The following is a 14,168-nucleotide window of genomic DNA, read 5'->3' on the forward strand; positions in this document are numbered from 1 at the left end:
GCCAGGGGGCCCCGTACCCGTCGCCCGTACAGGAGCTCAAAGGGGGAGAACCCCGTTGAGGCCTGCGGAACCTCCCGGTAAGCAAATAGGAGGTGTGGGAGGTAACGCTCCCAGTCTCTCCCGTGGGAGTCGACCAACATCTTAAGCATCTGCTTTAAGGTGCCATTGAACCGCTCACACAGGCCATTAGTCTGTGGGTGATACGGGCTGGCCACCAGATGTTGCACCTGCATTTGCTTACAGAGGGACTCCATCAGCCGCGACATGAACTGGGTCCCTCGGTCGGTGAGCATTTCTTGGGGGAAACCCACTCTGGAGAAGATCTCCAGTAAGGCGGTAGCCACCTTGTCGGCCCGAATGGACGACAAAGCTACCGCTTCCGGGTACCGGGTGGCATAGTCCACTACCGTGAGTATGAAGCATTTCCCGGAGTGGCTGGGAGTGGACAGAGGTCCAATAAGATCCACAGCGACCCTCGAGAAAGGCTCTTCGATGATTGGCAGAGTTACCAGTGGGGCTTTGGGGCGCGGCCCCGCCTTCCCCACCCTCTGACAGGTGTCACACGAACGGCAGTAGGCACCCACCGCGGCTCCCATCCCAGGCCAGTAGAAATGCTGAGCTATCCTGGCCTTGGTTTTAGCGATCCCTAGGTGTCCGGCCATCGGAATCTCGTGTGCGATCCGCAACAATTCCGCCCTGAACGGATAGGGTACCACTAACTGTCGGTCCCTGGGCCACGCCTCCGGTGAACCCTGCTGGACCGTTACCCGGTACAGCCGTCCCTGGTCCCAGACCACCCGCTCGCAGTCTGACTCCATGGGAGGCTGTGCCGCCTGTTCCTTGAGAGCTTTCAGGCTGTCGTCTGCTTCCAACGCAGCCTGAAATTCCTGACTTGATGTGGCCAGAATCGACGAAACTGCCACATCCTCCGTCAGCCCCTCCGGGCATGTCACCTGGCCGCTGTCTGACCCGGCAGACACTTGGTCAGAAGTGGGGAAGCCGTCGGACCTCTGCAAGGCTCCTTGGGCTCCGGCGCTCCCACTCCTGGTGACAGCGGCTATGACCGCTGTGACCGTGGGTAGTGCCCGCTTCCCCTCTGTTTCTGACCAAGCCGCCCGATCAGGCAGGCTTCCTAGGCCTTTGGACATCTCGGATGTGGGGAACTCCTGCCCTGGGGTCTTACCTGGCGGCTCCTCTCTTGGGACACCCCCACCCCCCATGGCCTGTTCCTCCCCCTGCAGTGGGCCTATACTCAGCAGCCTGGATACCCCTGGGAGCCCTACACTGCCGGTAGCTGCCCCCCTCTCCATCCCTGAGCTTCCCTCTACAGAATCCTGCCCGCCCCCTCCCTCACCGGAGGACAAGAGGTCACGGCACGCCGGCTGAGCACCTCTGCGGGCATCCCCACACTCCCCACCTGCTTTCACTAACCCTGTTTGTGTTGTGTCTGTGCAGGTGTTACCCTCAGGTTTCACTCCCTCCTCCTCAGCAGGACACACACTACATACAACATGGTTGGCATTAGCAGCAGACAAATCAATACACTCTTGGGGGGCCGAACTTGGGGGTTCAGAGGGTACATACTGCGATACTAGACGCCCCAAGTCGGTCCCTAATAAAACATTTGCGGGAATATTTGGCGTTACTCCCACCTCCCGCATCCCCCTTCCGGCACCCCAGTCCAAATACACCATGGCAACGGGAAGTGCCGGCTCCACGCCTCCAACCCCGGAGACGGAAAGAGTCTTTCCTGGTACCAAGTCCTGGGGGGACACCACCTCAGGCCGTACCAGTGTTCGTTCAGCGCCCGTGTCCCGCAGTCCCATGACCGCAGAACGGCCTATGGTGACGGGTTGGATGTTGTCCAGGGACCTACCACCACCCCCTCCCACACACAAAACATTGGGCGCTCTCTGGGACTGGGATGGGGTCTTTTGGCGCTGGGGACACTCAGCCCTAAAGTGTCCTGGTTTGTTGCATAGATGACAACGTCTTACGTCTGGTCCTTGCCTGGAGAGGGCAACAGGGGGATACACCCCTTGTGTTCTAGGGGCCGGGGAAACAGGGGCATGACTGGGCTTACCCCCTCTCCAGGTGCTGCTGGCAGACTTCTTCAGCTCAGGCGCCCTGTTATTGGCATACTCGTCTGCCAGGGCGGCTGTAGCAGAAGCCCCTGTTGGTTTTCGGTCACGGAGGAACTGTCGGAGGTCCTCTGGGCAGTTCCACAAGAACTGCTCCGTGACGAACAGTTCCTGGACCTCCTGGCGGGTAGTAAGCGCTAGACCCGAGGTCCAGTGCTCTGCGGCTCTCAACAGCGCCCGCATATGATCGGTCCAGGTGTCCTTGGGGCCACGCAGCAGGCTCCGGAACTTCTGGCGGTACGACTCGGGAGTGAGGTTGTACTGCCGGATCAGGGCCCGCTTGATGCAGTCGTAGTTCTGTACCTCCCCGGCAGGTAAGTCCCCCAAGGCATCCAGGGACTTACCCCTCAAACGGGGGGTCAGGTATCTGGCCCACTGATCCCGGGCCAGATGGTGCTGAAGACAGGTCCGTTCAAATGCCACCAGAAAGGAGTCCAGGTCCCCATCCTTCTCCAGTAGAGGGAAGTCCTCAGCTCGGACTTTGGACGACTTGGTCTCCTGATGGGTTGGTTGCTCTAGCGGAAGCCCCCGCTGGGCCAGGTCCAGTTGGTGCTGGCGCTCCGCAGCTCGCTCTGCACGCTCCGCAACCTCCCGGCGCTCTGCAGCTTCACGCTCCGCAGCCTCCCGGCGCTCTGCAGCTTCACGCTCCGCAGCCTCCCGGCGCTCTGCAGCTTCACGCTCCGCAGCCCGCTCCGCAGCCCGCTCCGCAGCCCGCTCTGCACGCTCCTCCTCCGCTGCCTTCTCTGATGCTGCCAGGAGGGTTTTGTAGACGGCATCGCCATGAGACTGGAGACTTGCCATAGCCGCTTGTAAAAGGGCTTGTGATCTGGACAGGCTGGGCTGGGTAGGTGGTGGGCAGCCCACTGCGGGACCGTATACTGGGGACTGGCTCCCTGAGGTGCCCGGGCTGGACTCCTCCTCGCCATGAGTAACAATGTCCTCCCCTCCTGCCACACGGACCGTAGCATTAGCCTCTTGCAGGGTCTTGCTCCTGGTGCCGTCTGCCATCTTGGTAACCGACACCGCTGCAACCCTGAGTTTGCACACACCTTGTTATACTTTTAGCCTGACCGTCTAACGTTGGGCTGACCTTAAGACTCCAGCAGTGGAAGTTACCACTGGCAGTCTTTAGTGCCTGGGAGTAGGGGTCCCACAACACTATTATTCTGCAATCCCACCGCTCTGCCACCAATGTGATGAAAGCCGGCCGGTGGGTGCAGCTCTCTGGCGCCCCCTTACCTCTCAGGTCAGTCAAGGTACTGCACCTAGAGAAAGTAGTGCCAGGTAGCTGCAACCAGCGCAGGGAACACGGTAGTGTGTTATCCCTTCAACGTCACTACACAGCACAACTCGCTAGCGCCCTCTTAGCCTCAGGTCAGTCAAGGAACTGCACCTAGGATAAGCGGTCGCCAGAGAGACTGTCCTGTAACCTACTGGGTATCGGGGCCCTCTGTAGTGAGGGCGGTATATATATCTTCCTTGGCCGCGCCAGGAATATATATATCTGAACCTCCGACCGTCACTACCAGCCTTCCCCAATCCCCAGTTGGTATGCTGCCACCAGTCCCTATTTTAGATATACGCCCAGTCCGTGAATGGGCCTATATCGGGTCAGGAACCAACCCTGGGTAGCGTTTTGGCTTGAGCCGAGCTCACACGGACGTGCGTTCGTTATGCAGAATAAAAGGCAGGCCCACAATTACTTGAGGTAATTGATTATAATAATACACTAGATACACGATATACAACTAAATATACACAGGTATAAGGTCAGGCTAAACTATACAACAATGGAATACAACACACAGAATCACCACAGCATATCAGTTACCGGTTTCTTGATTTTCTTGTGACGCAGGGAGAGGATTCTGCGGTCGCAGGCACGGTTCTTTGTTACAGGCTGAGGCCTACCACCGCATGGTCAAACTGCTCCTCCCCTTGGTGGCCTCAGCTGGTGCTCAGATGTTCAGCACCCCACTCTTGGGTCAAGACTGACTTGTCTCTTGTCTGTCCTGCTATCTTACCTGCCCCGTCCCGCCCACTGCTGGTGAGGTCAGCTGGCTCAGTCTCCACCCTCAGGTCTAACTTCGATCAGAAGCCCAAATTCTAAGGAACCCAATAACTTCTTCTGGGATGGTCTCAGGATACCCCCAGGGGTTCCCACGGATTCGGGCCGCCGTAACCGACCTTTTGATATCAATTACGATACCATACGGTCCTCAGAAATGGCTCCGCGCTATATCTTGGCTTCCAGAGCACGTACAAACGTCTACCGCGGAGGCTTGTGTGCGCAATGGCTCCGGGACGCCGTGATATTTTTTTATTGGCCCATCCCACGCAACATGCGTGTACTTTTCATGTTTCTATATCTTATGCCTCCATGCTTGTGACAGACAAAGAAACTAGTCCTATGGGACAAATGGTCAGGTACAGATAGACGAAGCACCCCCCCCTGCTGGCTGTGTTTCCTCTCGAAGTCTTTGAAGCTCCTAGCATTCAAGTGTTAAGTAGGCTTCTTATCTTACAGGAGCCTGGATGGGGGGAAACTATCTAGTTGACGTTTTAACAGAAGGTCCCAAGGGTGGGGGCTGCTGAAGTGTGGCCATCCCTGGATATGATTTATCATTACCAAGATGGCGGCTACAGGTTCATCACAAAACATTTATATGGGACAATACTTACAATGCACTAAAAATATGAAACATGTCCATAGACCAAAGTGTTACTACTTGCAAAATCTTCAAGCCATGATCTGGTAGGAGAGAATGTTGTGTATACTGGAGATACAAGCTCTGTCCATGTAAAATACAAAATATTTTAAGAATGCGTTGTAATTGACGCGCCCCCTGGGCCGTGGGGTACTCGGCAGCCGGGCCTCTGTGGATGCCGGTGGGGGATATCACGGTGGCTGGCCCGGTCCGTGACCCAGGGCGGTCAGTAAAAAGGGGGATTTCTATTTATATGGGGTTTTTGGAATAGTGTTCGTGACGCCACCTGTGGAATGTGGCTAAAGGGAGCCGCCGCTGCGGAGCAGTCCTCTGGAGCTGGTGTTACGGCAGCAGGGATAGTGTGGCTCTCCACAGGTAGAGCTAGCTCCAGGGCAGTGTAGGTAGTGTGGGTTGCGCTGGGCGCTGTAGTGCGGGGAGGGAAGATGGCGCGGATGAAAGGATGGACGGAGGCAGTACGATGCAGTCATCCGAGTCTTTACTCACAGTTCTTATGACAGTTCCACTGGTGCACTGTACAGGTGTCAGCCTTCCACGTCGCGCTGCGTTCACCAGGCAGGGGTTCAGCACTTCCTCAGGCATATTAGGAGTACCTGACAGAACCCCACTCTCTTGTGTTCCTAGCTAGACCGTCTTCGTGCTGGGTCTTTCTTCCTCCTGCCCTGCGCTTCCCACTCTCAATCCCGCTCGGGTGCTCTGAAGTCCCTCCTGTCACGTTGGAGTTCCCGGACCTGCTTGACCCTCACGGGGATTAGAATGAGGCTTCGGCAACTGACTATATAAGCCAGAAGCCTTCTTTTTTCCCAGCCGAGACGTAGAGTAACACGGCTGGACCAGGGGTCGGTCCCCTTCTTGCGGCCTACGATCCCTCTGTCTTCTGAAAGATTCGGGGCGTACGGGTGCCGTCCTGCACTCGCCGTACCCCCTAGGATCCCTTCTGTGGATCGGAGCCCACTCCTCTGCTCCCCACCTGGGCCTCTAGGACTGGGCCCTACTTGTGGAGCAGAGCTCCTAAAAAGACTCTGCTTCCTGACTGTTCTCCACTGACTAACCTTCTGTTCTCCAGCCACCCTAAGATGGCTTCCCTTTATATACTTCACTCTATAATGCTCCCCTAAACTGCTTCCTCCACCCACACCCACTACTGGTTCCCCCTACCTTTGGGTTCCCCCCACTCCAGCCAGGGTCAGGGCTCAGCAGCTGCGCACATGCATGTTGCCCTTCCATCCGGCCTGGAGCAGGGTAGTGTTGGATGCAGGTGTTGGGGTTCTGGTCATCACTCCCTCCTTACCTGAGAGAAGGGGATACCACACCTCTGGGTGAGGTGCAGTACCTCTGTGGCATCTGAACCCTCAGGGGTGCCACATAACCTGCCAAACCCCTTTAAGAATATGACCTTCTTGCCGTTCCCTTAACCCTTTTCACTGGCTGTGTTTTTTTTTTGCTTCCCTTGAATATGCAGGTTTGCTTTTGTAGAAATGCGTATTTTTCTTGCTGCTAGAAATTAGCATGGAACAAAGGGTTGTTTCTGGGTCAACTCTTTCTTCAATTCTAGGTCAATGACCGTTTTCATCTGTGCTTTGGCAATTCTCCTACTTCTTTTATAATGTAGTCTTTCATTTTCACTTGTCATCTTAAAATTGCAGTTTGTAAAACTTCTAAAATGATTTCCAACTTGAAAATAAAAATGAATTACAAGAATACCCTAGCGAATAGTCATACAAACTGAGCTATTTTACTCATTGACTACCTTTTTAAGCAAGCTGGATTCTCTATGTTTTTTGGGGGGAGAGAACTAAACCTCACTTAGGGTTCATACACACAACCGATTTTCTCGGACGAGTTCTATTTGTAGTTTTCACAGATGGCATTCGTATCTATGATATTCTATGGGGCTGTGCACATATCCAATTTTTTCCTCGAACTGAGTAGTCCTCGGAAAAAAACAGAAACATATCAGATTTTGATCTGAGGGTCGGATCAAAATTGGCAATGCAAGTCATCCGAGTGTCGTTAGATTTTCACGGACTGACAGCATGGAGAAAATGGAGAAATTTTTTTTTCTATCCACGTCCGAGAAAAACTGATCAAACTCTGATGAAAGAGTTTGACCAGACTCTGATCATCATAGTTTGAACTCATAGAAGAAAAAAGCGATCAGAAAGACCCAAACGAATATTTATCAGTATAAAAAATAACTTTTATTACATAAGATAGAATTAAAAATGCAAAAAATGCATATGTGACAGAAGTGGTGCAGATACATACACTATAAAAAATCCATCATGGTGTAGGACTGACGAGGTCCATTCTGTGAGAACCACAATAGCTCTAAGGTAATGTGTACTGTAATTGCGTAACCCACATTACCATAATACAGTCCCAATCAGAATATATGTATTGTAGGAGTCCAGGAAGTTAGTACTAATATCTGTCATTGCCAGTGCATTAGATAATCACCATAGAATTAAATATCTAGCTAGCCACAAGGGGTAGACATGGGGAAAATTGAATGGTTGTAACATACCTGGCGGCGTCCTTGCATAGTGGTCCATCTCCCAGTGTGCAAGAGCGCGCACTTGATCTCCAGTCCAGTCTGCTAGCCTGGCTTCCCTCCATGCTGTTTGCTTGCCTCTGTTTCTGCTGCTTAAGGGCGGCGCCCGATCACTTCCTGTTTCTTGTACCTGCTGCGGGCACACCCCTTGTGCGTCCTCAGCCTATTGCTGCCTGTCATCTGGTATTTAACCCAGCTCCTCCCAAGAAACCCTGCCTGAGCATTGTGTTTCATTCAGTGTGCTCTTTCACTCTGAATGTGCCAGGTCCCTTTCTGTGTTTGCTTGCCTGCCTTTCCTGGAGGCTGTATTTCCAGGCCTGTCTGAACTCGCTCCTAGCCTGTTCCTTCCGCCCTCTAGGGGCTGCATACCTAGACCCGCTCCTGTATCTCGTCTGTCCTGTCTGAGCACGCTCCTAGCCTGTTCCTTCCGCCTTCTAGGGGCTGCATACCTAGACCCGCTCCTGTATCTTGCTACTGTGTCTGTTCTTGTCTGTATACTCTTCTAGCCTGTTTCCTTTTTTTCTCTATGTCCGTACCTTTCCTTTCTCTGCAGAGTCTGTACTCGTACCTAACTCCTACTCGTTGTCCCTGTACTCCCGTTTGTGAGTTTGTGGTCCACTCGCTACTTCACTGCAAGTACCCTGTGGGTATCTGGTTCTGCCTTTCCCTTCCTGTCTGTTCCGTGTGAACAGAGCCCTGTCCCCCCTGCTCTGCCTTGCTCACCGCTCCGGCGGTTCTTGCCTGCTCTGCCTTGCTCACCGCTCCGGCGGTTCTAGCCTGCTCTGCCTTTGCTCACCGCTCCGGCGGTTCTGGCCTGCTCTGACCCTTTGCTCACTGCTCCGGCAGTCTTCCTCCGCTCTGACCCTTTGCTCGCTGCTCCAGCAGTCTCGCTCTGCTCTGACCCTTTGCTCGCTGCTCCGGCAGTCTCGCGCTGCTCCGGCAGTCTCGCTCTGCTCTGACCCTTTGCTCGCTGCTCCGGCAGTCTCGCTCTGCTCTGACCCTTTGCTCGCTGCTCCAGCAGTCTCGCTCTGCTCCGACCCTTTGCTCGCTGCTCCGGCAGTCTCGCTCTGCTCCGACCCTTTGCTCGCCTGCTCCAGCAGTCTCGCTCTGCTCTGACCCTTTGCTCGCTGCTCTGGCAGTCTCGCTCTGCTCTGACCCTTTGCTCGCTGCTCCGGCAGTCTCGCTCTGCTCTGACCCTTTGCTCGCTGCTCCGGCAGTCTCGCTCTGCTCTGACCCTTTGCTCGCTGCTCCGGCAGTCTCGCTCTGCTCTGACCCTTTGCTCGCTGCTCCGGCAGTCTTGCTCTGCTCTGACCCTTTGTTCGCTGCTCCGGCAGTCTCGCTCTGCTCTGACCCTTTGCTCGCTGCTCCGGCATTCTCGCTCTGCTTTGACCCTTTGCTCGCTGCTCCGACAGTCTCGCTCTGCTATGACCCTTTGCTCGACTGCTCCGGCAGTCTCGCTCTGCTCTGACCCTTTGCTCGCCTGCTCTGGCAGTCTCGCTCTGCTCTGACCCTTTGCTCGCTGCTCCGGCAGTCTCGCTGTGCTCTGACCCTTTGCTCGCTGCTCCGGCAGTCTCGCTCTGCTCTGACCCTTTGCTCGCTGCTCCGGCAGTCTCGCTCTGCTCTGACCCTTTGCTCGCTGCTCCGGCAGTCTCGCTCTGCTCTGACCCTTTGCTCGCTGCTCCGGCAGTCTCGTTCTGCTCTGACCCTTTGCTCGCTGCTCCGGCAGTCTCGCTCTGCTCTGACCCTTTGCTCGCTGCTCCGGCAGTCTCGCTCTGCTCTGACCCTTTGCTCGCTGCTCCGGCAGTCTCGCTCTGCTCTGACCCTTTTCTCACTGCTCCGACAGTCTCGCTCTGCTCCGACCCTTTGCTCGCTGCTTCGGCAGCCTTGTCCTGCTCTTCTCTCGCTCACCGCTCCAGGCGGCCTTGTCCTGCTCTTCTCTCGCTCACTGCTCCAGGCGGTCTCGTCTTGTTCTGCTCTTGCTCGCCTCTCTGGGCGGCCTCACTCTGCTGGTTGTCCACCGCGTCTGCGGTTCTGTTCATGAGTCCCTGTCTGAACTGGGTCCTATCCACTCTGTGCTCCAACCTGTCATACCAGCCAGTACCTCCCTGCCTGCATACCAGTCATGCTCGCCAGCATCCACCCGTCTGTATTCCAGCCGTGTCTGCCTATACCCACCAGTCGGTGTGCCAGCCTAACCTGCCTGTTCCAGTATTCCCCTGTGTGGGTCAACAGCCGTGTCCGGGGTCTGACCTGGAGTAGCACCTGGTCCCTCTGCCCGGTTCCTCCCTGGTGCACTGGCGTTGTATGCCGTCGTGCGACCTTGGTCGGATCGGGCAGATACTTAGTTACGCCCCTCCAGGCACTCTCCGGTTCATGGCACAGTGGAATTACTAAACACGCACACGCCAGTCAGTCCGGGCGTGTGCATTACAATGGTTCATACCTGGACTCGGGACAGTATGGTGTGGGAGCTCACAGACGGACTGCGCGTCCACCCCAATGCGCGTTTCGGCGCTACCTTCTTCAGGCTCTACCTTAGAGCTATTGTGGTTCTCACAAAATGGACCTCGTCGGTCCTACACCATGATGGATTTTTTATAGTGTATGTATCTGCACCACTTCTATCAAATATGCATTTTTTGCATTTTTAATTCTATCTTATGTAATAAAAGTTATTTTTTATACTGATAAATATTCGTTTGGGTCTTTCTGATCGCTTTGTTCTTCTATGAGTTCCCTGTGTCTGGCGATTTACCCTCATTAGTATCCTCAGGTGTGAGTCATTTTGTCTCATTTAATATATAATATGCACCAGTTGAGAAATATAGATATCATCACAGTTTGACCAGACTCTGATCATCACAGTTTGACCAGACTCTGATCATCACAGTAAATGTTTGTGGGACCCGAATTTAAAAGCCAGTTTTTCCCAAATTTAGCAAAATTGCAGGCTATAACATGCCCATATCCCTTTCACAAGATATTGTCTGTTGTGGAAGACCAGCTGTGTAATATACAACTCGAGTATTTCTAGAAGGGGCAAGGCACCTGAATTGGAAGAAGGGTAGCAGCAAGGTGGTTGAAGCTTAGGAGCACCACAGGAACTCGGGGTCCGGATTTTTTTTTCTAATGAAACATTTTAACCTGCACCCTAGAATTCCAGTGGTTAAAGGGTTTACCATAAAGTAGTGACAAAGACCCTAATCCCACTCACTTATCGGATATCTTTGCAGTGATTATCATAAAGTCTTAGTCTGTCAACTGCAGCATGCACAGAACTGAAATAATAAAACATACTGCATTTTTCTGACCACTTTGCATTGTAGCAATATGTGTACAGGGTGGGCCATTTATATGGATACACCTAAATTAAATGGGAATGGTTGGTGATCTCAACTTCCTGTTTGTGCCACATTAGTATATGGGAGGGGGAAAACTTTCCAGATGGGTGGTGACAATGGAGGCCATTTTGAAGTTGGCCATTTTGGATCCAATTTTATTTTTCAATGGGAAAGGGTCATGTGACACATCAAACTCATTGAGAATTTCATAAGAAAAACAATGGTGTGCTTGGTTTTAACGTAGCTTTATTCTTTCATGAGTTTTTTACAAGTTTATGACCACTTATAAAATGTTCAAAGTGCTGCCCATTGTGTTGGATTGTCAATGCAACCCTCTTCTCCCACTCTTGACACACTGATAGCAACACCGCAGAAGATATGCTAGCACAGGCTTCCAGTATCCATTGTTTTCCAGCTTCTCCCTCCAGGGTGAGGGGGGTCGCTTGCCCCTGTAGGAGGCCAGAGGCGGAGGCTTGTTCTTGGCGTCCGTCCATGCTGGCTGCCGGGTGCGGTCTGTCTAGACTGGTTAAGACCACACCCTGTCTCCATTCCTTCTCTCCTCCTCCTCTCCTCTTTCGGGGGCGATCCCATGGCAATCTGTTGTCGGTCACTCTTTGCGACATCCTCCCTGCCTTGATGGACACATCTATGCGGACAGTCACTGTTGCAAGGGGCAGGGTGTGCTTTTGGCGCCATTCTGGGACCCCGCCCATGATGGGAGGTTCCATATTGTAACGGGTCTGGGAGGTGGAACCTCTGAGCAACTATACAAGGGGGCAGTCCTTGTAAGGAAGCGGGTGGCTCCCAGGGAAGGCGGGCAGGTAGTCACGGCTAGTGACGGGGACAGTCTCTGGGTAGAAGGGCAGGAGGTCACGGCAAGTGACGGGGACAGTCTCTTGACAGGCGGGTGGTCACGGCAAGTGATGGCAGAGCCTCCAGGTAGGCTAGCAGGCAGGTAGCAGGTGGACGCTCCCAGGTGAGCGGGCAAGAGTCTCTGGACAGGCAGGTGGTCACAGCACGTGACGGCGGAGCCTCCAGGTAGGCTAGCAGGCAGGTAGCTGGTGAGCGCTCCCAGGTGAGCGGGCAAGAGTCTCTGGACAGGCAGGTGGTCACAGCACGTGACGGCGGAGCCTCCAGGTAGGCTAGCAGACAGGTAGTAGGTGAGCGCTCCCAGGTGAGCGGGCAAGAGTCTCTGGACAGGCAGGTGGTCACAGCACGTGACGGCGGAGCCTCCAGGTAGGCTAGCAGACAGGTAGTAGGTGAGCGCTCCCAGGTGAGCGAGCAGGCTGGTCCATAGACAGACTGACAGGTGTCGGAAGGCAGACCGTCAGACCGAAGGCTTGCAAGCAGGTAAGCGGATATCAGGCAGGTATCAAGCAGGAATATGGCAGGTGACTGGCAGGTAACAGGCAGGAATCTGGCGGGTGACTGGCAGGTAACAAGCAGGAATCTGGCAGGTAACTGGTAACGGGACCTGAGGGCTGAAGCAGAGTGAAGGCTTTGCAACAACATTGCTCGGGCACCTCCATACTGGAGGAGGTGCCTTATATATGGGAGGTCCTCCGGCAATTGGCCGGGGACTCCTTAGGACGGCGCGCGCGGTCCCTTTAAGAGAGGGGGAGCGCTCGCGCGCGCGCCCTAAGCACACTGCCGGGGAAGGAGCGCGTGCCGGAAGCTTCGGGGAGAGAAGCGCTGGAGGACGCCGCGCCAGGAGCGGGGAGGTGAGAGGGACGGCGTCTCTGCCTAGTATGGGGCAGAGACGCCGATGCTACACATATTGTTGTCTTTTTTAATGAAAACCAATTTATGAAACATTTATATGGGACAATACTTACAATGCACTAAAAATATGAAACATGTCCATAGACCAAAGTGTTACTACTTGCAAAATCTTCAAGCCATGATCTGGTAGGAGAGAATGTTGTGTATACTGGAGATACAAGCTCTGTCCATGTAAAATACAAAATATTTTAAGAATGCATTGTAACTGACGGGCCGTGGGGTACTCGGCAGCCGGAGCTCTGTGGATGCCGGTGGGGGATATCACGGTGGCTGGCCCGGTCCGTGACCCAGGGCGGTCATTAAAAATGGGGATTTCTATTTATACGGGGTATTTGGAATAGTGTTCGTGACGCCACCTGTGGAATGTGGCTAAAGGGAGCCGCCGTTGCGGAGCAGTCCTCTGGAGCTGGTGTTACGGCAGCAGGGATGGTGTGGCTCTCCACAGGTAGAGCTGGCTCCAGGGCAGTGTAGGTAGTGTGGGTTGCGCTGGGGGTTGTAGTGCGGGGAGGGAAGATGGCGCGGATGAAAGGATGGACTGAGGCAGTACGGTGCAGTCATCCGAGTCTTTACTCACAGTTCTTATGACAGTTCCATTGGTGCACTGTATGGGTGACAGCCTCCCACGTCGCGCTGCGTTCACCAGGCAGGGGTTCAGCACTTCCTCAGGCAGATTAGGAGTACCTGACAGAACCCCACTTTCTTGTGTTCCTAGCTAGACCGTCTTCACGCTGGGTCTTTCTCCCTCCTGCCCTGCGCTTCCCACTCTCAATCCCGCTCGGGTGCTCTGAAGTCCCTCCTGTCACGTTGGAGTTCCCGGACCTGCTTGACCCTCACGGGGATTAGAATGAGGCTTCGGCAACTGACTATATAAGCCAGAAGCCTCCGGTTTTCCCAGCCGGGACTTAGAGTAACACGGCTGGACCAGGGGCCGATCCCCTTCTTGCATCTGAAACAACGGATACTCGTGCTAGCATTTCTTCTGCGGTGTTGCTGTCAGTGTGTCAAGAGTGGCTGAAGAGGGTTGCATTGACAATCCAACACAATGGGCAGCACTTTGAGCACATTTTATAAGTGGTCATAAACTTGGAAAAAACTCATGAAATAATAAAGTTACGTTAAAACCAAGCACACCATTGTTTTTCTTATGAAATTCTCAGTAAGTTTGATGCGTCACATGACCCTCTTCCCTTTGAAAAAAATAAAGTTGGATGCAAAATGGCTGACTTCAAAATGGCTGCCATGGTCACCACCCATCTGAAAAAGTTTTCCCCCTCCCATATACTAATGTGCCACAAACAGGAAGTTGATATCACCAACCATTCCCATTTAATTTAGGTGTATCCATATAAATGGCCCACCCTGTACATATATAATTATCGGAGTGGAGCAATAGCGCACTGGCTTCAGAGTTGGGATGTCATGCCGCCGTCTTCATGGGCAACATAGTCTAGTCGTGCCCTTGATCGTATTTCCTCCACTGTTCCCCATGGACTGATGGAACCAGCCAAGACCTTATTGAAACATTAATAAAAGATAAAACATGGCAGCCAACATGTACAAACACAAATTAGGATTTCATAAGAAATCTCCCATCTCTTATCTAACTATGTAACTTTGTAAAAGA

The 14,168-nt window shown here is 53.5% G+C and overlaps 1 protein-coding gene across 2 annotated transcripts in view; it reads left to right on the forward strand.

The window, feature by feature from the left end:
* The window catches only part of LOC141172476 (putative oxidoreductase YteT), a 253,248-nt gene that overhangs the window by 62,070 nt on the left and 177,010 nt on the right, over window positions 1–14,168 (forward strand). The gene's annotated exons all lie outside the window — the stretch shown is intronic.

Source organism: Phyllobates terribilis, unplaced genomic scaffold (assembly GCF_046119375.1).
Source record: "Phyllobates terribilis strain yellow unplaced genomic scaffold, ASM4611937v1 Scaffold_12__6_contigs__length_324123572, whole genome shotgun sequence".
Classification (NCBI taxonomy): Eukaryota; Metazoa; Chordata; class Amphibia; order Anura; family Dendrobatidae; genus Phyllobates; species Phyllobates terribilis.